The sequence below is a fragment of the Otolemur garnettii genome, unplaced genomic scaffold (assembly GCF_000181295.1).
Source record: "Otolemur garnettii isolate 467f Iridium unplaced genomic scaffold, OtoGar3 scaffold00049, whole genome shotgun sequence".
Taxonomy (NCBI): Eukaryota; Metazoa; Chordata; class Mammalia; order Primates; family Galagidae; genus Otolemur; species Otolemur garnettii.
Window position 1 is genome coordinate 1,676,133 of NW_003852444.1, and position 23,464 is coordinate 1,699,596.

The window sequence follows — 23,464 nt, forward strand, 5'->3', positions numbered from 1 at the left end:
ACAAGGTACCTGTTAGGTGAGCTGTCCTCAGTGTACCAGGACATTCTGCATTTTTTCTCCCACCTCTAGAAGTTTTCTTGGGTATAAAATAACCCTAACAAAAATGACCTGCAGTCAAACTGAGTGTTACAGAGGGGTTGGAGTTTGGTCCTTTTTGATGGCTCCATCTTCCACAACATTTATTTCAACCAAAGGGAAATGTGACTTCAGCAACTGCTACCAAGTCTGTAAGCCTATTTGTTCTTAGTACAAAACAGGGATCTGACCCCTGTAGTCCCAGTGAGTAGGCACTGCCAGTTGTGAGAGGATCACGGACACAGTGAGAGGATCACGCTGTCCCTCTGGGACAGCATGACTTGGTGCAGCAGACCAAATCCTCCTTTGCTTAACTCAGACCCCAATGTCCCGAGCTTATTAATACTTTCTTTCTAACCAATCCTGATACTCTTGGTAGAGTGAAGACCAACTGAAGATTTGTCTCCAGGATGAATGGGGTACATGCCTAACCATTATTCTCTAGCTCACTTTTACACCATATTTTTGTTTGTATGGATGTTATTCCATAAGATTTGGGGAGGTATAGTGGATCCTCATGAGGCGTCCAACCTGGGCAATGTCATTTTCTGTATCCTGCCAGCACATCTCTCAACTCTATTAATAAAACAATTTCTTTTCATGTCACTGGTTTCCTCTGCTGAGTGCTTTGTACATCAGGGTGCTCAAGAAATATTTTTGAATAAAAATATCATCATGCCACCACCCCTACGGAGCAGTCAGTGTCCCTTGCACTGTGAGAGTTATTTTTTGTAAGTAACCTCATGTCATCTTCCCAGCAGCCCTCAGAGTGCCACTGTGTGAATTAGCAAAAGCACCTCCTAAAGCCCTGACTTCATCGCTTCAAATCACTTTTGTTTTAAATAATTAGTGGTGGCCTTGGGGAAGGGGCAGGACTTCTCTATATTAATTTGGTATGGTGTATTAACTCAGAATCGTGTCTAAGACTTTGAAAGGATTCCTTCTCATTCTTTAGCTCTTATCCTAAGGATTATGTCCCCATGCCACTGCTTCCATTAAACCTGTAATTTCATTTATAGGTCAGTCATCACATTTGTAATTCTGTTTTTGAACTCTGTCCTTCCACTGCGTGGAAACTTGTTAGGAACAGGGACCGTGCCTGTCTTACTCACAGCTTCACCTGTAGCCCCAAGTGCAGGTCCTGTCACACACCAGTTTTCCTGCAGGTGTTTATTGCATTCATACTTTCCTAGCAAGACTGTATAATGCTGGGAAAAGATTAGATAAGAAATGCAAATTGCTGTACCTGTTTGCCATCATAAAATGAGCTCAATTATTTATCCTTATTAAAGCAAATGTTGTCATTACTCCAGAAAGAAATTTTAGTGGGATTATAATCATTTTCCTATTTTTATCTTCTAAATACAGCTGCATTGTGAGGCCACAGTTTCCATTCCTTCATGTTTCTCCTTTTTCAGGAAAATGACATTATAAAACAATATAAACTATTTCTCAGGGGCTTCTATATTGGGGGTAACCATTATTCACATAAATTTTCAGGCCTTCAATTGTTTTAGATCCTATTTTTCTATATTTTTATGTCCATTCTTCTCTTCTAGTAACTAACATTTCTAGCCAAAATTAACTCTACAGGAGATACTTTTACTCTGACTCAGCATTTTTCCTATTATTTCATGTTATTACATTCTAGAACAGGAATTAATCCCATAATAAGAATTGTGCCACCACACAATAATCCATATTTCTTCATAAGGCTTCGCAATGTCAAAATAAGACAGCTGACATGCCTGTGATAGTAACTCCATACAGGCCTTCTGTTCTGATCTGTTAGTCTCCATTTCTGTAGAAGAAAATGGAAAGGTGTTAGCTTCCTTCTAATTTTTATACCACTTATTAACACATAGTTTCCTATGATGAGAAGTTATTGCTTGGGCCCCCTGGGTTATCTTAACCAAGAACTTTTAAATAGAAACCTGACTTTGATGAGTACTGCTGAGATCATCTCTGACACACTTATATTCATCAGAGATTGTTCGGCAGCAGTATGTAACTAGTGTACAAACAGATATTCAGCTGAGATATTAGACGTGGTCAAACTTACAAAAAAAATAAAAGAACACAGACACTTTTTAGGTGATGTTATTTCCATACAGGGATAGGTTTATTTCCCACATTTTCAGAATACTTTTTTTAAGCATGGGTTCTGTGGGTTTTGGTATCATACCTGGATTCCATCTTAACAGTCTTCTTGTACAAATAGAAAAATAGTTTGGTGCCATATAGCTTACAGAACATCATACATTTTGTACACACAACACCTAGTATTGATTCATATTGTGTTTAAGCAAGCTATAAAAACATTTTTGCAGTTAAATATAATTTTATTTTCAAATATTCATTACCATATTGTTGAGAGGGATGGATGACATGAAAAATGTTTTGTAAATATTTTCTAAAAAATTTTTTTGTATTTTTACTTTTTTTAATTTTAAATTAATATGAGGTTATAATTTTTTAGGTTCATTGTTCTCACTTCCAAGGTAAAGTTCAAGTTGTGGAAGAGTGCCTCACCTAGGGGGCCTGCTGAACCCTGTCACATTATGCACATTAGGTGAGATCTTACCAATCCCCTTGGCTCCTCCATCTTCCCTACTCACTCTTCCCCCTTGATAGCCCATATTAGTATTTTACCATTCATATGGGTGTGTAATTTTTTTTTTGGGGGGGGGCTGGGCTGGGTTTGAACCCACCACATCCAGCGTATGAGGCCAGTGCCCTACTCCTTTTAACCACAGGTCCTGCATGAGGGTGTGTAATTTTTATATATTGCTTTCACATTTGTATTGAATACATTGGATAAGTTTTTTCCATTTTGAGATACTTTACTAAGAAGAATGTGTTCCAACTCCATCCAAGTAAACATAAAAGATGTAAAGTCTCCTTCTCTTTTATGGTGAAATAGTATTCCATGGTGTATGTATGCCACAGTATGTTTATCCATTCATCTGTTGATAGACATTTGGGATGCCTCCACAACTTGGCAAGTATGAATTGAGCTGCAGTAAACATTCTGGTACAAATGTCTTCGTGGTAAAATGATTTTTATTCTTCTGGGTACACACCTAGTAATGGGATTGCAGGATCAAAAAGAAGGATCAAATTTTTGTTGTTTGAGAATTCTCCATCATTCTTTCCATAAAGGTTGTAATAGTTTGTAATCCCACCAGCAGTGTAGAAGTCTTCCCTTCTCTCCACATCCATGCCAGCATCTGCAGCTTTGGGACTTTGTGATGTGAGCTAATCCTTGAAGAGTTAGGTGATATCTCAGAGTGGTTTTGATTTGCATTTCTCTTATGATTAATGATGATGAACATTTTTTCTTGTGTTTGTTGACCATTCATCTGTTCAGAGTAGTTTCTGTTCAAGTCCTTTGCCCACTTAGAAATGGGGTTGTTTGCTCTTTTCTTGTTGATTAATTTGAGTTCTCTGTGGATTCTAGTTATCAGGCCTTTGTGAGATTCATAATGTGCAAAAATCTTATTCCCATTCCAAAAGCTGTCTGTTTACTTTGGTTGTTGTACCCATAGCTGTAGCTGTACAGAAGATTTTTAGCTCAATCAAATCGGCTATTTATTTTTGATGTTGCTGAAGTTGCCCGGGGGCGGGGGGTGGTGGTGCATTTTCCTATTAAAATCATTTCCCAAGCCAATATATTCAAGTGTTTTCTTGACATTGTCTTGTATAATTTACATGCCCTTCTGTCTTAAATTTAAATTTTTTAGAAGGCAAGAATCAATTTTTGTCAATGATGATAGGTGTGGGCCCAGTTTCAGGCTTCTACATGTTGGCTAACCAGTTCTCCCAGCACAATTTATTGAACAGGGATTCTTTTTCCCAGTGCATGCCTTTGTTAGGCTTATCCAAGATGAAGTGACAAACTGTGGCATGGTTTTCTAGATTTTCTATTCTATTCCACAGATCTAGAACTCTATTTTTGTGCCAGTACCATGCTGTTTTGATCACTATAGCCCTGTAATATAACATCAAGTCTGAAAACATGATGCCTCCAGATTCGTTTTTATGTTTAATAGTTGTATTAGCTGTTCAGTTTTTATTCTGGTTCCATATGAAACAAAGTACTACTTTTTCAAGTTCTTCAAAGTATGAGCTTGGTCCTTTGATGGAGATTGCATTAAGTCTATAGATTGCTTTGGATAGTATGGACATTTTAACAATTTTTCCCAGCCACGAGCAGGGTATGTTCTTCCATTTGTTAATGTCTTTTGCTACTATTTTCTGCAGGGTTTCATGGTTCTTTATAGAGATCTTTAACATCCTTTGTTATATATATTCCAAGGTATTTCATCTTCTTTGGAGCTACTATAAAGGTATAGAGTCTTCGATGTTATTAGCTTTACTATTGTTGGCATATATGAAGGCTACTGATTTGTCAGTATCGATTATGTATTCCAAGATGCTGCTGTATTTCATGACCACTTTTAAGAGCTTTGTAGTTAGTCTGTGGGGTTTGCCAGGAATTACATGATATCATCAGCAAAGAGCAACAATTTGACCTACTCTGTTCCCATTTGAATATCCTTAATCTCCTTATTTTGACTGACTGCACTCGCTAGTACGCCAGCACTATGTTTAATAGTAGAGTAGTGACAGTGTGTATCCTTGTCTAGTTTCATATCTGAGTGGAAATGTTTTCAGTTTTACTGCATTCAATATAAACTGATGGTGGGTTTGTTGTAGATGAACTATGCCTGGTTAAGAAATGTCTTATCTAAGCCTATTTTCTTAAGTGTTCTTGTCTAGAAAAGATGCTGGATATTATCAAAGGCCTTTTCTGCATCAGCAGAGAGAATTATTTGGTTTTTGTTTTTGATTTTATTTATGTGAATTATACATATTTATGGATTTATGTATATTTAACCAACTTACATCCGTGGGATAAAATTCACTTGACCATACTGTATAACTTTTTTAATGTGTCACTGTATTCTGCTTGTTAAGATCTTCTTAAATATTTTTTGCATCGATATTCACTAATGATATTGGTCTATAGTTTTCATTTTTTACTGGGTCCTTTCCTGATTTGGGATCAGGGTGATAGTTACTTTGTAGAATGAGTTGAGGAGGATTCCTTTCTTCTCTGTTTTGTAATAGATTATTCAATATAGGAACTGGTTTTAATTTAAAGGTTTGGTAGAATTCTGGTGTGAAACTGTATGGTCCAGGGATTTTCTTTTTCAGGAGATTTTATATAGTTGATACTGCTTCAGTGCTTGATATAGGTCTGTTCAAAATTTTTCATTCTTTCTGGTTGAGTTTAGGAAGGTAGTGTGCTTTCAGATGTTAGTCCTCTTCCTCTACATTTTCATATTTCTGGGAATAGAGTTTTTAGAAATCAATGTAATCTTTTGTATTTCTGTGGTATCTGTTGTTATTTCCCCCTTTCCCTTCTGCTTGAAGTTATTAGAGAACTTACAATTCTGTTTCTGGTTAGTCTGCCCAAAGGTTTATCAATTTTATAATGTTTTCCAAGAACCACCTTTTTGTTTCACTGATCTTCCAAATGATTCTTTTGTTCTCCATTTCAATTAATTCTGTTCTAATTTTGGTTATTTCTTTTCTTCTGCTGGGTTTGTGATTGGATAGTTTTTCCTTTTCTAGTTGTTTGAAAAGGCCCATTAGGTTGCTGACTTGCTCTCTTTCTATTTTCCTGATGAAGACTTCTAATGCTATAAACTTCCCTCTTAGGTCTGCCTTTGAAGTATCCCACAGATTTTCATAGTTTGTGGCTTCATTATCATTTTGTTCCAGAAATCCTATGGTTTCCTTTTCAATGTCATCTTTAGCTGTCATTAGCATAAGGTTATTGAGCTTCCATGACTTTATTTGACTATGAAGATTTCTGTTGCCATTGAGTTCAACTTTTATTCTATGATAGTCCAAAAAGATACAACGAATAATGCTCATTTGAATTTGTTCATTTCAATTTGTTGAGCTTAGACTTGTGTCCTAAGATATTATCAATTTTGGAGGATGATTCATGGACTGATGAGAAGAATGTGTATTCAATTTTGTTAGAATAAAATGTTCTATACATGTCTGTTAAGTCCATTTTTTCTAGGGTCATGTTTAGGTCCATAATGTTTTTGTTTAGTTGATAGTCGGAGGATCTTGTACCAGCAAAGCAGTATAAAAATCTCCAACTACTACAGTGCAGGAAAATATCATATTTTTCAGATCAGTGAGGGCTTGTTTTGTAAATAAAAGAGCTTCAGTAGGGTACATAAGTGTTATTTATTGACATCTCTTCATGTTTTGTGCTTCCCTTGACAAGTATGTAATGCCCGTCCTTGTCTTTCCTTTTTTCGTTAGTTTAAATCCAATTGTATCTGCAAATAAGATTGCGACCCCTCCTTTTCCTGCTTTCCATCTGCCTAGATTACTGTTTTCTATCCCTTTACCCTGAGTCTTGTTTTGTCCTTTGAGGTTAGGTGTGCCTCTTGGAGACAATAGATGTTTGGCCTGAGCTTTTGTAGATAGTCAGCTACTTTTCACCTTTAATGAGAGAGTTCCCAGGTATGGTGGAGTTTGAGTCATCTAATTTTTCAGAGGTCCAGAGCTTATTTTTATCCTTTTTACCATTCTAGAAGCTAGGCTTTTTTCTTTCATTTCTGGGTGTGTTTACTTTGGTGCTGGACCATCATGCCAGTCATTATGAAGAATAGGTCTGTGTACTTCCTGCATAGCCACTCCGGTTATGGCTAATTTCCTCAACATTTTGATTTAAGTAAAGTATTTGATTTCTCCATTACCAGTGAAACTCAGTTTAGTGGTATACAGGGTCCTGAGCTGAAAACTGTTTTGTTTAAGAAGGTTAAAGATCAAAGATGATCCTCTTCTGGCTTGAAAACTTTCTACTGTGATGTGATTATTTTTTTTTTTGGCTAATGAAGATTTTATTTGGTCACTATGTACCATTTCTGCCTTGGACAGCCTGGCCTTTTGCTTAGGCATCTGAATGGCAGGGATCTGCCTGCACCAGAGCAGAGAGTTCTGTGTTCATCTAAGAGAGGCGCCAGGAAGCCTGCCATCCCTTTCATTTCCTCTCCTGCAGCCTCCACACCCGCAGCACTTAGTCCAGAAACAGCCCATGCGGGAGCAGTTGGAGCAGCTGATGTAAACTTGGAGTCCCGGTACTTTTGGCAGACAAACACTTACAGAACGTTGGAATTCTGGATTTTTGCACAGGACAGGTGAATCCAGGTGTGGTACTCATTACACTCAATCATAGGATAGCCCGCAAATGGCTTCAGGCAGAAGCAGGTGATGAGGTCCCAGGAATCATCACTGGAGTCCACCTTTATGTCCTCATCATTGCCAGTGTTGTCCTCATCTCAGAACACCACCTGCTTTCCCTGCTGGACAATAGTCCATTTGCTTTCAGTTTTTATTTCTTTGCCTTGATCAGGTGACACAGTGGCACAAGACCCACTTGAGGGCATGTCAGAGTCCCAATCTGAGCAGGGGTCACTGGAGGCCTGGGGGATATCCTGCAAGGTGGGGCTCAGGAGGTTCTCCCCATAGGCATTAGCAGTGTCAATCTTCAGCAAGTTACCCCTGTACCCCTCCTTCTCAGGCACATCACTTCAACAATCCCTGGTTATTCTAATATTTTTCACTTTGTATGTAAGACTTTTCTTATGCCTGGCTCCTTGCAGGATTTTCTCCTTCATATTAACTATGCCAAATTTAATTACAAATTGTCTATGAGATGCTTTGTTTGGATTTAGTTGTGCTGGGATTCTGAAACTATCTACTATCTGAATTTCTGTGACTCTCACAATGCTGGGGAAATTCTCCTCCATAAAGTCTTTGAGAGGAACATCTGTATCATTAGGACCATCCTTTTCTCCTTCATGAATTCCTATGATTTGAATGTTTGATCTTTTGGAATAATCCCATAACTTGCTCATGGAATAATCTGTTTTAGTTCTCCTTTTTTCTGCCTCCCTGAATGCTTGAAATAGTTCAAAAGTCTTAGTCTCAATTTCTGAAATTCTTTCTTCTCCCTGTTCAATGCTATTACTGAGGATCTCTACTGTGCTTTGAAGCTCCTTGAATGCCTTTTTCAATTCCTTAATCTCTACTATATCTTTCCTCATTATGTCCATATCTTTGGTGACTTTGTCTTTGAATTCATTAATTGATTCTTTTTTTTTTTTTAAGACAGTGTCTCAAGCTGTCACTCTAGGTAGAGTGCCATGGTGTCACAGCTCACAGCAACCTCAAACTCTTGGATGAAAGCAATTCTTTTGCCTTAGCCTCCCAAGTAGTTGGAACTACAGGCATCCACCACAACACCCAGGTATTTTTGTTGTTCTTGTTTTCATTGATATTTTAGATGGCCTGGGTTGAGTTCAAACTTGCCAGCCTTCATGTATTTGGCCAGTGCCCTACTCACTGTGCTATGGGTGCCACTCATGAATTCATTAATTTCTTGATAAAACTTTTGAGCTAACTTTTGGATTTACATTTCCATCTTTCTCTCCATTGCAATCACCTTATTTACCATCTATATTCTGAATTCTATTTCTGACATTTCAGCAACTTCTCTATGGATGGTATTTTCTGTTGTATCCCCTTGTAATCACTTGGGGGAGTTGATCTTCTCTGATTTTTCATCTTGCCAGAGTACTTCCTCTCCATGAGTATTTTCAGCTTTTTAAGAATATACATATATTAATTATACGTTTTTAATTGAAATGATAGGTTATCCCTGAATAATTATTCAGAGATAATCTGATTGGGACCATTAGGCAACACTGTACTAACCAATTTTGGAATTAAAACTGGTGGGGTGAGACTGTATTGGGAGGCCCTAGGAAATGGCACAATCTACCACTTCTCCAATGAGCTGGATATTGTGGTTGTGGATTTCCTCCTATAGCTTAACAAAGGTCCCTTTCAGGGCTGCTGCCAGAGACTCTGAGGGCCATCTTGGTGAGGTGGTGCAACTTGGCTCTGTCTTGATGTCAGCCTGCCCTCTACCCAATCCTGAGGAGTTGCAATTTTTTGCTGGAAACTCTGCTGGACAAAGATGCAAGCACCTGTGGTCCCGTGTATTGCCAGCAATATCTGGAAGATGGGAATCTACTGAGAGACTTGCTGAATGTGCCCCCACTACTGCAACTACCCCATGGCTACTCAGAGAAAGTCATAAAAATAATGAACCTCTAGACCCAGACAGCAGTGGCAGAAGAACATGAATTCATAGATGGCACTGTCTGAGAGTTCCAGTCAAACTCCTTCAGGCAATGTGATCAACACCCACTCAAATGAGTTCAGAGGGCCACCAGTTGGCTAGATGACAAAATTATATGATCAGATCTGTCTGAGAGTTCCTGAGAGGCTAGAGAAGAGTCTTTTTTAGTAGGAAAGGAGTCAGGATAGCTTACCTCTCTCCCTGCCAAAGGTAGAACTGTGATGCTACTGTTTCCACATTGCTGTGCAGTGGCCCACATGATGCCCCTCTCAGTGAACTTGCCAAACACTCCAGCCTCTGCAGCATGCAGTATGTCTGGCAACCAGCATATGGGTGGGCTCAGGATTGCAGAAACATTATTTGTTCACTTTTCTACCAGGCAGAATGGCACCTGGGCTTATGATCGCCCTGATGTATGTGGACAGAGATTTAGTGGTTTTCCCCTGTGAGGTGAGATGTGAGGTCCTTTGTTCCCTGATCACTTGCAGAAAGCCTACTGTGGATCTCCCAATTGGGGGATGGGACTTTCATCCCCCTGGCAATGGGCACCTCTGACTGGTTACTCCCTACCTGGTCTTTGTTATATTTCTTCCTCTTTCTTGGCCTTGCAGCTTGACTCAGCAGGAATGATGTGCACCTCACTTTATTCTTCCTGTGCCAAATTCTCCACCTTCAGTTTCTCTGAGTCCACTTCAGTCCAAAATCTCTCCCCCTGAACAGAAGCCTCTGGTGAAAGCTCCTTCTAGTTGGCCATTTTGACTCCTCCTGAAAAACATTTTTATCATAAAAAATATCAATCTTCCATCTACAACCCCCTAATGACAACGAAAGTAGAGAGCATTTCTTAAAGCTGCCAAGTATAGATTGGAAATTATGAAATTGAGGACAAAAGGAAAAATTAGAATAGAAATTATAAACTGTCTCTCAGGCCAGAGATTAGAGAACAAAGAAGTTGACTGAGTAGGCACCACAGAGAGATAGAAAAATGTCCTCACTTAGGGGAGTAACCAAGAGCTTAATCTGAGCTACAGCCTCCCAGTTCCCACTTCAAATGATGTCCTGCCTCATGACAATGGGCTAAAACCCAAAGCCAGCCTCCATGGAGCTGTTTGAGCAGCCGTTTCCATCTTAGAATTCATTAAGAAGGATCCTTATTTTCTTTTGTCTTCTAACAAATGTATGAAAGTTGTTTGAATTTATTATTCTTTCCTCAAGAATAACCTGAAGAAAGTAAATCCTTTTTATTGAGGGTTAAAGGTGGAAAAAAAGGATGAAACAATTACAAGAAGGCCATTGTTTTTATTCCTGGTCCCTTAATAGTCCTAAGACAACTAATTCTCTATGATTGGATTAACAAAACTTAGATGGAGATTTGGCAAGTAAGGTCCAACACAATTGGCCTCACTATGGAAAGCCAATCCATATACGAATACCCACAATCATTACAAACAAATCGTCAGCACTCTGGTATAAAATCCGGGTGAAGTATGCTTGGCTGCGTGGGCAAACACTGGACCCCGAAGAGCTGCGTGCTTCATTTTAAAGAATAAAAGCTGAATATCCCAACCTGAGACATTCTCACAAATGGTACTTCCTTTCATACGATCATGCAGTCTCTCCTCCTTCAGTTATATAGCTTTTATTTATCTTGAATAATCCTAAATTTAAACAAGTTGCTGAAATTTGTGGCCTTTGGAACCACTTAGGATTGAATTAGAAATGTTATATGTGGGAAGGGTCAGTGAATTATTTCAGCTAACAAAAATGTACTGTGCATTTATACAATCTTGTTCAAAGAAATGAACTAAAACTCCACATTCTTCTTTTCCTTGAGAAATCAATGTAGATGAATCGTTGCCAAACCTCTGTTTGCCAGGAGCCATTTTAAATGCTTTCTATTTATTTATGCTTATAAGACTCCTACAAAGTAAGTAGTTTTCCTATCCCCATTAGCAGTTAATAAGACATATACATGTAAAGTTAGTAAGTACTGAAGCCACATTTCCAACCCTGGAAGTTGGGGGCCACACTCTTAGAATACGGTACTATACAGTTACTAGATCTGTCATAGACTGCAACTCTACTTGTGTTAAACTATGTTTATAGCTACTGAATCACAAAATGATTAGATTCAAGCTGCTAAAACCCAAATAGGTTATTTTTTTTTTTTTACTCAAAAAGCATTCAATTACTCACCTGCAGTAGAGTGCCGTGGTGTCACAGCTCACAGCAACCTACATCTCCTGGGCTTAGGTGATTGTCTTGCCTCAGCATTCCAAGTAGCTAGGACTACAGGTGCCCACCACAGTGCCCAGCTATTTTACATTTTTTTTTTTTTGAGACAGAGTCTCATTTAGTCTGTCACCCTTGGTAGAATGCTGTGGCATCATAACTCACAGCAACTTCAACCTCTTGGGTTCAAGTAATCCTCTTGTCTCAGCCTTCCAAGTAGCTGAAAGGACTACATTCACCTGCCCCAACACCCAGCTATTTTTACAGACAGGGGTCTCACTCTTGCTCATGTTTGTCTGCAACTCCTGAGCTCAGGCAATCCACCGGCCTCAGCCTCTGTGAATGCTAGGATTACAGGCTTGAGCCGTCATAGCCCAACAGATTGAAGGATTTTAAAGCTCCAGTGCCTGAAAATAACAGTGTAATGCAGCTCAAGAGGAAGCTCATTTTAAATTTGGGGCTTTGTCTTTTTTTTTTCTTTTTTTTTTTGCAGTTTTTTACTGGGGCTGGGTTTGAACCCACCACCTCCAGTATTATGGGGTCATGCCCTATTCCTTGAGCCACAGGCATCACCCATGCGCTTTGTCATTCTTAAGGATATGCCAGCTTCCATCATGTCTAAAAGCCCCAAGGGATATATTTCACATACATTTTTACATATTATTACATCCATTCTCTGAAAAACCTAAATTCCCAGCCAATTAGATAAATTTCAGTGGACAGAAATCACTTTAGCATACTTTAGGAAGTTTTAGGCTTTAAAAAGGAGGAAAAAAGACTTTATATTTTCTTTCCTGAGTGCCATATAGCCACTGACTTATTAGAAGAATGAACTTTGTGAGATAATTAGTTTCAAAAAAGAAATTAGAGCATTGTTGTTTAGTCACATTAAACAGGATCATCAAAGCTCTTACTAAGGACAAATATTGTTAAAATTTAATGACAAGGCACAGCTACAGGAAATTAAATTAATTCCTGCCCTGGATTAACCCCAGACTGTGTAGACACTGTGCTGAATGCATTATTTGTCTCTCTCTCGTGGCCACTAAAAATACTTTACAACCTCCAATCATCAACTGCAACAGTGAAATTGTTCTCATCAAGGTACAGGCAATCTCTTGCCATAGCTTAGTTAAACATGATGCTCGTGGTAGTGTCCCCATTGATAGGTCCCTCAGGACAAGGATGTCACTTGATGCTTGGCTCCTGGGGTCAAGAATGAGCACTGGTGCCTAGCCAATGAAGGAGTGATCATAAGCACAAAGCCATCACCATCAGCTTCCACTTCATGCAGAGAAAAGCACAGATGTTACAGGAAAATACACCTCTAAGTGCCAGAACGGTACCTCTCCCTGAGTGAGGTAGAGACCCTGAGTCTGAGCACACAGTGTGGCCATAGGCTAACCAAGCTGACCAGTTTGTTCTGCATTTAGGCTGCATGATTGGCCCTCTACCTTGGGGTAACTGGCAGGTTAGGGTTATATAACAGATAACAGGCATGGGTCTTGCCCATAAACCTTCTCAAAGAAGTCTTGGGGGTCAAAATTGGCAAATTTATGGGGTCTTCCCCATAAACCTTCCCAAAGAAGTCTTGGGGGTCAAAATTGGCAAATTTAATAACTTGATAATGGACCCAGTAGCCCCAGGTCAGTGTAAGGTCACTAAGGGCTCCTTATTGTCTGTTCTGACTCGGGAACAGTCCCTAGCTTAAATGGTGCCTTCTTTCTCTCTGGCCCTAGCCACACACCTTATTTTTCTATCTGTGAAGAAGAGAAGCTGGGGACAGGGGGACAGAGCAGAACACCTCCCCTCAAGCCCAGCAGGTCCTGCCCTACCTATCAGGGAAGGAAGCTGGGGTAAGACTGCATGTCTTCATCCCTCAGGCACAATAGGCACAAAGGGCAGAAAAGACCCTGTGCAGGGGTGGTTGCCCTGCTGTAGCTCCTCCTCTTACCTACAGTGGCTCCTGCCTCCAAGAGCCCAGCACACCTGGATACTGACTAGGGAGATTCCTTGACAGGCTGCCTCTGTTTCAGCCAGTCTAGGGCCTATAGAGCACGAGCCTAGCCACCCAATACCATGAAGCAATGGGTAGGTCAATATGCTCTTCACTTTTTATCTCCATAAATATAACACAAATCAATTTACCTTTAGAGAGAGAGAAGCAAATTTACCTACTCTTGAGTTCATAATGTTGTGCTAACATGCACTTCAACTCTTGGCATACACCAATTTTGTCTTCACTGATTACACGTGCAATGTTTCAATTAACATTTCATTATATTGCTGACTTCCATGAAAGGATTCATAAACTGAAGTATGTGTATACCATGGAATTTATTCAGCCATAAAAAATATGGAGACTTTACATCTTTTATATAAATATGGATGGAGTTAAAAATATTCTTCTTAGTTAAGTATCACAGTAATGGAAAAGCAAGTATCCAATGTACGCAACACTAATATGAAACCAGTAGATAAACATCTCTATGCCCACAGGGGAGAAAAACACAATTAAATTAAAGGAGGAGGGAAGGAGGGAAATGGAAGAAGGGATGAGGGAGGGAGATTGGTGAACTCTCACCTAATGGGCACAAAGTAGGATTTTATAGCACACCTGCTGAGTGAAGAGCTCAGCTACAACCAGAACTTTACCTAACAAATTTAAACAATATAACCTGGTCATTTGTAACCTCATATTAATCTGAAAAATTTTTTAAAAGTATAAAGCCCAGAAGGCTTCCCAGGCTGACCCTTTTTCCCCATAGGGATGTCCAATCTGCAAAGAAATATCTTCTCAAAGTAAATATTACTTTTCTCCTATTAAACCCCCTCTTCTACAAAAAAAAAAAAAAAAAAGGAAAAGAAAAGAAAGAGATACAGAGGTGAGTAAAACTTCTTGATTACTAGTGGTACCTTGTTCCATATTTGGATAGGCTTCCCCAACCTAATCCTCTGGGAGATGCATAAATTAGGGACCTCCCACTAGAGAAAAGAAGATAAAAGATTCCCAAAAGTTCCTCAGGCCATAGGGTAGAATGTCTTTCCATTCAAGCCTGCCACACAGAGAAGGAGTCTTACCACTTGGGCCCACCTCTTGGGCTGAACCAGATGCCTCAGACCCTGGTTAAAGAAACAAAGTAGAACAGCTAGGTAGTTTATGGCTGGGAGGAAATTGGTTTATGAATATGTAACAGTGAGTTCTGTTAGATATGAGCCAATGCATCCATTCGTTTATTTATAATAAAATCCTATATTCAACTGGAAAAGGACAAAATATAGTAATAGATAGGTTGGGATATATCTCACTCAACTTTTATTTGCTTTTGCATGAAGTGGGACTCCATGGTCTAGGCAGTTCTGAGTGAAAAGACATAAATTATTTCAATTAATTTGATTGATATATTATAATATCCTATTATGATTATTCCAACCTCTTAAGATCTCTACAGAGGTAATGAGCTTCTGGGATAGGGGTATGGTGTTGGATACCGATTTTTAAAGAAGAAACTAGAAAGAAATGTGGAAAGCGCATGTTTAAATCTGTGATAGGGCTAGGAAATTAGAGAGAAGAAACAAGAAGGTACAACTCAGAAGCTGATAGAATGTGAATTTTTACTTGTCATAATTCAGTTGTTATGATGCAGGCTTTAAAAATTAAAAAAACTGAGGCAGAGCATGATGGCAGATGGGAAAGATGTTTAGCTCAGCTATCCTGGAACAACAGGTGAGATTGAGTAGGCTAGATCATTCTCGGTGTGGAATATTGATATGGAGTGGCAGTTCAGGGTATGCAGTGCGGTGGCAGAGTACTGGACTTAGAGTATAATCCAGAGCTGCTGAGACGGCCAGACAAGTTTCTGCCCTGGTGTTGCGGGGGGGTGGGGGTTGGGGTTGGGGAGGGCAGCAGTAACTAGCCCCCCGCCCCCCCCTTACGATTACATTTCACAGTTTGTGGGGAAACTAGGTGTTGTGTGGAAAGATTGGTGAAGTGTGGACTCCCCAGGAGAATTTGGTGGCTAGAGTGGGGTGCCATCTGGAGCAGCTCCATCACTGTTTGGCTGCAGGAGAGACATTCATATGGGGAAATTTCCTAGATAGCCATTATTATAAAATTTGGGAGCCATAGCATAGGCATCTTTCCACATGGATCAGGTGTGGCAATCTGAGTTCGACCTGCCAGCCGAACTCGTCCTACACTTGGAACAGGCCAAGGATATCCTGTACTCCACAGGAAGTGTTGCAAGGGTATTTGAAAAACCTGCCTCTGAAGATTTGTAGAGATCTGTTGAATCAACAGTTCAGCAGGGTCTGAGCGCCAAGCAGGAAATCAGGCAACCACCAAGAACAATTTAACTGGGAATCAGGTATAAGCCTGGGAATCGCTCACAGTGCCACCTGGTGTCCATAAAGTATATTGCAACATAAATATATTCCTACCAAATTTGGAATAATATATAATATCCTATGGCATATTATATATATATATACATATATATCTCACAGATTTAAACATGCACTTTACACATTTCTTTCTAGTTTCTTCTTTAAAAATAGATATCCTACTCCATACCCCTATCCCAGAACCCCATATATATATATATATATATATATATGTTGTTACCTTTTTTGCTGATTTTTAATGTTTTTTTCTTTTTTTCTTTCTTGTAGGAGTTATTGTCAATTTTTTTCTCTCTTCTTCTCTTCCTCTTATGGTTTCTGAGAGTGCTTACATCAGGCTACTTCAGCTTTTGTTTGTTTGTTTTGTTTCAATACGTCTTATGTTTTGCCAAGTCCTCTGGTTGGCTATTTTCCCTTAACTCCAATTTTTACATTGAACAAGAGCAAGGGGGGAAGTGGGAAGATGGCTGACTGGAGCCACCTTTCAACAGAAGCTCCCATCCAGAGGGAGAGATAAGGGCCAGAAAGAACTCAACAAAACTGAAGAGTGGGAGCCAAGCTGAAAGAGAAGATTGATTAACTGTATATCATCTCTGCTGAGGCAAGCTGTGACTCCAAGGAAGAAAATTTCAGGTACAGAAACCATCTGAAAGAGGACGAGTATTCGTCCCCTCACCCAGGAGAGTTGCCTACTTGCTGTGGGATCTCTACAAGCAAGAGGTGAATTGAGGACCTCTTGTCTCACCCCACAGGAGAGAGTTTCTGGAAGTTGGGACTCCCCCAGACAGACCCTGCTGTGAGCCTGGGCATTTTTTTTGCCTGGCATGAAAGTTGGACAAATATTTTCCCAGCCATTTTGAACTCCCAGTCCACCCTACACGCTCTCCTGGTGGTCTAGATGCCCAACCCCTGCAGAGAGGGGAATGTCTGCTGTTCTTTGCTAGGACCAGGCATTGGATGGACCATGGCAGCATGGTTAAGCTGTAACAGTGAGTCTAGTAGCAGTGCACTAGTAGTAGAAAGGCACAAGGGGCAAGGTGCCTGGCCTGGTTCTGTGAAGGTGCCAATCTGTGGAATGCCAGAGGGAGCCAGACCTCACACTGCCACCAAAAGAGCAGAGTGGCTGGGGCAGAGGCACAGTCTCTGAGGGAAAAAAAAAAAAAAATTTGCTGCTTTGTTAACCTCTTGTTTAGAACATGCTCGGGTGGAACACTCCCAGTTCCCATTGAGCACCTGAGGAAAGCAGGCTTCATCTCCCCTAGCTGACTGGTGGCAGAGTGTGGTGGCCTGGCCAACAAGACATTGACTTCACTCTGACTCTGGCGGGCCCAAATCCACGGCACATTTGCTCATTGGAGGGAACTGGGCCACAGCCTGGTGGGATTACCAGTGCCTGGGTGTGACAGAGTTGCAAGGTGGGGAAGGAGGCACCAGCTCTTTTTTGCTCTATTTGCTGGGTGGGCCTTTCTGACTTCACAGATCACTGGAACAAGTTACACTTGAGCTGTCTGTGGACCCCCTGCTGTCTAGTTGCTGGAGACCTTTTGAACACTCCCACTTGATCTGCATTTGTGCTGACTGGGACAATTGGTTTGGAACTCTTGACCTGGGCTGATCACCTGGGGACCCTCCAAGGTTGTACCCTGGTTGTGTTATTGTGGGAGGGTTGCATTCTCCTCTTCCAGTTATTGCCTGTGGGGGGTGGGGTGTCTCAGTTGCTTGTATTTTTTCACAGCTGAGATTTTAGCCCAAAGCCACTGATTCACTAGGATTGATCAGAGACTAGCTGAATACAAGACAGAGGCACCTAGCCCCAACACAACAAGCAGGTCCCCAGAGTCTCAGGCTATAGTACAGAATGGGACCTTGGTAAAGCTGTAGGGGAAAAGCTGCAATCACCAATCCCTGTTCTGTGGTAAAGGGCTAATTAATTACAAATCCAGGAGCCCTCAATTCAACTTCACCTTACCAACTTCTCTAGCCAAATGATGAAAAGTAATCATGATTCAGAATCAGTGAAAAACTCTGGCAACATGAACAATCAGAGTAGACCAACTCCCCCAAGGAACAACAAAGGAGACACAACAGAAGATCCCATTCATAAACAAATGGCTGAGACATCAGAACTCGAATTCAGAAAAATTTGGATGGTAAATAAGATTAACAGAACAGAAGTAAAGTTGGAATTAGAAATTAAAGGAGTAATTCAAAAGCTGTCTCAAGAATTCAATGAATTCAAACACAAAATCACCAAAGATTTTGATACATTGAGGCAAGAACTTGCAGCCCTTAAAGATCTGAAAAACACAGTAGAATCCCTCAGTAACAGAATGGAGCAGATGGAAGAAAGGATTCCCTGACATTGAAGACAAAGATTTTGAATGCTCCCAGCTGCTCAGAGAGGAAGAGAAATGGAGAACAAAAAGAGATCATTCCCTGAGAGAGTAGTGGGACCACTCCAAAAGAGCAACCATTCACCTTATAGGAATTCCTGAAAGAGAAGAGGATCTTCTAAAAGGCACAGAAGCTCTACTCCAAGGGATAATTGAGGAGAATTTCCCAAGCATGGCAAGAGATACTGAAATTCAGATACCAGACAGTTTCAGAACCCTAGCACGACTCAATCCAAAAAAAGCATCCCCTAGACACGTTGTAATTAACTTTATCAAAGTTAATATGAAGGAGAAAATTTGTAAGCAGCCAGACATAAGAAAATCATAACCTACGAAGTGAAGAATATTAGAATGACTGCAGGTCTCTCTGCCAAAACTTTTGAAGCCAGAACAGGATGGTCATTGACCTTCAATCTTCTAAAACAAAACAACTTTCAGCCCAAGATCCTGCATCCAGCTAAACTGAATTTCATTTATGATAGAGAAATCAAAAACTTTAATGACATACACATGTTGAAGAAATTTGCCATAACTAAACCAGGTCTGCAGGATATTCTCAGACCTACCCTTTACAATGACCTGCACAATGCTCTACCACCAATGTAAACTCATTCAGAAACTTTTGATCAAAACCCAACCTCCACAGTGGTGAAATGATTAAAAATGTCCACTGGACTTTAGAAAAACTTGACACTCAAAATACTATCTGCTTATCATTACTCTCAATGTGAATGTCCTCTAAAGAGGCACAGATTGGCTTGCTGGATACAAAAATTTAGGCCAGATATCTGCTGTATACAAGAATCTCATCTTACCTGAAAGGATAAATATAGACTCAGGGGAAAGGAATGGTCATCTATAATACAGGCAAATGGAAATCAGAAAAAAACAGGTGTTGCAATTTTATTTGCAGAAACAATAGGCTTTAAACCAACAAAAGTAAAGAAAGATAAAGATATTCACTTCATATTTGTTAAGAGAAACATTCAACATGATGAGATTTAAATTATTAACACTTATGTGCCCAACCAGAATGCTCCTCAGTTTATAAGGGAGACCCTAACAGATATAAACAATTTGATATCTTCCAGCACCATAATAGTTGAAGATTTTAACACCCCTTTGGCAGTATTGAATAGATTCTCCAATAAGAAATTAAGCAGAGAAATTTTGGACTTAAACTTGACCATACAACAATTGGATTTAACAGATATCTACAAAACATTTCATCCTAATAAAACTGAATACACATTCTTCTCATCGGCCCATGGAACATCCTCCAAAATTGATCACATCTTAGGTCAAAGCCTAACCTCAGCAAATGTAAAAGAATAGAAATTATTCCTTGTATTTTCTCAGATCATCACAGAATAAAAGTTGAACTCAGCAACAACAGGAATCTGCATACTCATACAAAGACATGGAAACTAAATAACCTTATGCTGAATGATAGCTAGGTCATACATGAGATTAAGAATGAAATTACTGAATTTGTGAAACAAAACAATAATGAAGATATGAATTCCCAGAACCTCTGTGATACTACAATGGCAGTCCTGAGGGAAATTTATAGCTTTGCAACCCTTCCTCAAGAGAACAGAAAGAGAGGTAGTCAACAACTTAATGGGTCATCTCAAGCAACTGGAAAAGGAAGAACATTCCAACCCCAAACCCAGCAGAAGAAAAGAAATAACCAAAATTAGAGCAGAATTAAATGAAATTGAAAACAAAAGAATTATTCCAAAGCTCAATGAATTAAAAAGTTGGTTTTTTGAAAAGGTTAATAAAATTTACAAGCCTTTGACTAACCTAATCAGAAATAAAAAAGTAAAATCCCTAATATCATTAATCAGAAATGACAAAGACGAAATAACAACAGACACCTCAGAAATCAAAAAAATCCTTAATAAATACTACAAAAAACTCTATTCTCAGAAATATGAAAATCTTGGAAGCATACCACCTTCCTAGACTTAGGCAGAAAGAATTGGCAATATTGAATAGACCTATATTAAGTACTGAAATAGCATCAATTACATGGAATCTCCCAAGTAAAACGGCTCTGTCCTCAGAATAAAGAAACATTTCCTACTTATTATTTACAATTTGAGCAAAAAGGTTGGCAAAAGGGAAGGGAAGAGAAAGACAGAGAATAGAGACTTTACATGTTGAGTATCCCTAATTTAAAACTCTGAAATTCAACATCCTCCAGAATCCAAATTCTTTGAGAACTGACATGATTCTACAAGTAGAAAATTCCGTACATGCACACTTAATATAAACTATCATTTATGCAGAAAATTGTTTTAAAAGTTATATAAAATAACCTTCAGGCCATGCATATAAGGATACGTGCAAGATAAATGAAGTTCATGCTTAGACTTCAATTTCATCACCAAGATATATCTCATGGATTTGCAAACATCCCACACTCTAATAAAAAATATGAAATCCAAAACACTTCTAGTTTCAGACATTTCATACAAGGGAGATTCAATCTATTTTGAAAGAAGTGATAAAACCTAAACCTGAAGAAACCATGATTTGGCAGACCTGGAGACCTCCACTTTTAGGCTGAAGGAAGCACAAAGCTCACCTGTTTTCCTTGTTCTGAAGCTTTGAGAGTTTCTTATCAAGGGAGTTTAGGAGAAAACTGAAGCTTACTAAACAGGTTAGTCTAAGCACAAAGTATCAGGAACCTGAACAAAATTAGTGAGAATAGAAAGGAAGCTGATAAGACAGACATTCCACAGAGCTTGAAGACTAAATGAACACTTACAGCAGGGAGGAAGAGGGCAATCAGGGAGCCAAGGCTGTTGTGTTCCTTACCACTTTGGGAACCCAAGAAAAAATGAGAAAAGTTCAGGAATTGGCTTTTGACATCATAATGTTCCTGGCTCTGAGCATAACTTAGTATGAGTTAATTCCATCAATCTCTACATCAAAACCCCTTGAGGTTATATTCTCTTGTCTATAAAAATTGGAAAAGGAAGCTTAAGTATTTGATTAAGAGTAACTGAATAACACAAGTTCGATTTCCTACTACATCTAGAGTCTGAGCTGATCACTATGACGCTGCTCACATTGATCAGTATAAAAGCATTTTGCCCACTGTGGGAGGCCAGGCTAGGGGTAAGAGATGGAGATCATTGACAGCTGTTGTCATGAAGGATGACCACAAATGTAAATTCTTACAGGCAGATGAAGTTAGTAAAGAGGAGATTTGGGTCAGTGGAGGACAGAGCCATGGAGAACACCTAAGTTGGTGGAGGTAAGAAAGGCATAAAAGCTGAATACATAACCATTGTCTCTAACATAGACAGATGAATAGATGGAATGAGTACAGTTCCTTCATATATATATATATATATATATATATGAAGAATTCAAGAGCTATGGGAATTCAAGAGCATATATATATATATATATATATGTGTGTGTGAAGAATTCAAGAGCTATGGGAATTCAAGAGCATATATATATATATATATATATATGAAGAATTCAAGAGCTATGGGATCTATGGGATATGACATTGGGAAAGAAGGGAACTGTTGTTTTTAACAATTTAGGGTTTGTTTGTTTGTTTCATTCATTCACCATACTTTTCCCCATAGCAGTTGATACAGCCATGGCCACAAGCTCTGCTTCTGCTTTCAAGGCCCTCATGGAAGAAATGATGAGCTGAGATGTCCCCAAGACATCATCCCCAACGAACTTCTTCTTATTAGAAAAGCTGCCTTCCCAGTGATGGTGAATGACAAGGGCCAAGTGCTTATTGCTGGGTCCTTCTACCACAAGGGTTGTCTGGTGGTCTTGCCCCATGTGGGCTACCTGAGACATGCTGGCCTGGCTCCATTTCTTCTCAATGCTGTGCACTGGCTATGTCGCTCACCTGAAGATCCTGTTAGAGTCCACCCATCTCTGGTATCCCTAGTGAACATCCTGCAGGACTCCAAGGTTGAGGCCCTGAGTGGGCCAGCCAGAAGAGGGCCCAGGGGGTTACTGTACTGGTGCCTATGATGACATCAAGACTGTGCAGCTGATCCAGTTTATGAAATGTAGAGGTGGCTTACTTATCAGGGGCCAAGCTTCTTCTTGAGCTGGCAAGCACGGCCATAACAAGGTGCTGTCCATGTTCCCCGGAAACCAGGTGAAAGGTGTCGCTGGGGTGTACTTCACTGAGATCTATGGAGATAGAGGGCAGTTCAAGGTCTCTGAGAAAGTGCCCACAATCCCGCTCCATGTCAGGTGAGTGATGCTTGCCTATCAGGGGTCTGATCTATGGGAAGTAGCAGTCCACCTCCCCACTTTTTGAGGACTTTCAGTCTACTAGAGGATAAATTGGCCAGTTAGGAGTGTAATCATTACAAATTATTATTGTAAGTATAGAAATGCCCTGTGGTAGATAAGGGATAACAACATCTTTGTTTTTTCTCTCCTGTGATCTGATTATTAAATGCCTTAAGAGCAGAGTATTTTTTTTTCTTATTTACTATTGTGTCTCTGGATTTTAAAGAGTTAGAAAGAGATAATTGATAAGTGGAGAAAATATCTATAAAGTTCCTGGGAGACAGTCTATTATGCTTAACATTATATCACTAGTATCTAGTGCAGGATCTGGCACACAGTAGATGCTAAATAAACATGAAGTGAATGAAATTGAAGGTCAAGGTAATTCAGGGACAGCAGGGAGAATGCAACATGTCACAGTCCTTATCTGTACATTTAGGAATTTTTCTCCCCAGGACCCAAGGGGGACCCCTGAGGAAGAGTGGTGTCCATGTTAAAAGTGGAGCAGCCAAAAAAACAAAGGGGGTAGCATGAGAATGGTGACAAATCTAGGGGAAGTACTGCAGTCTGTAGGACTAGACAAAAACTGGATAAATGGTAGACTTTCCTATTACTGTAAGATTGGATCAAATGAACTCTTAACTGTCCTATATAAATGGATCCCAAGAATTAGATGAATCAAAGTTCTTCCTCACTTACCTAATTTCCCTGCAGATATATATATTTTGTTGTTTCTTTATTGATTATGAAATAGTTTCCTATGTCTTTATATACATATATATATATTATAAATCTATCTCATTCTTTGGCACAGATGAGTAGAGTTCCA

General features: G+C 39.6%; 1 pseudogene; it reads right to left on the reverse strand.

Annotated features, from left to right (window-relative positions):
- Positions 1–22,588, reverse strand: part of LOC105887134 — a 24,267-nt pseudogene extending 1,679 nt beyond the window's left edge.
- Positions 22,589–23,464: the final 876 nt, after the last annotated feature.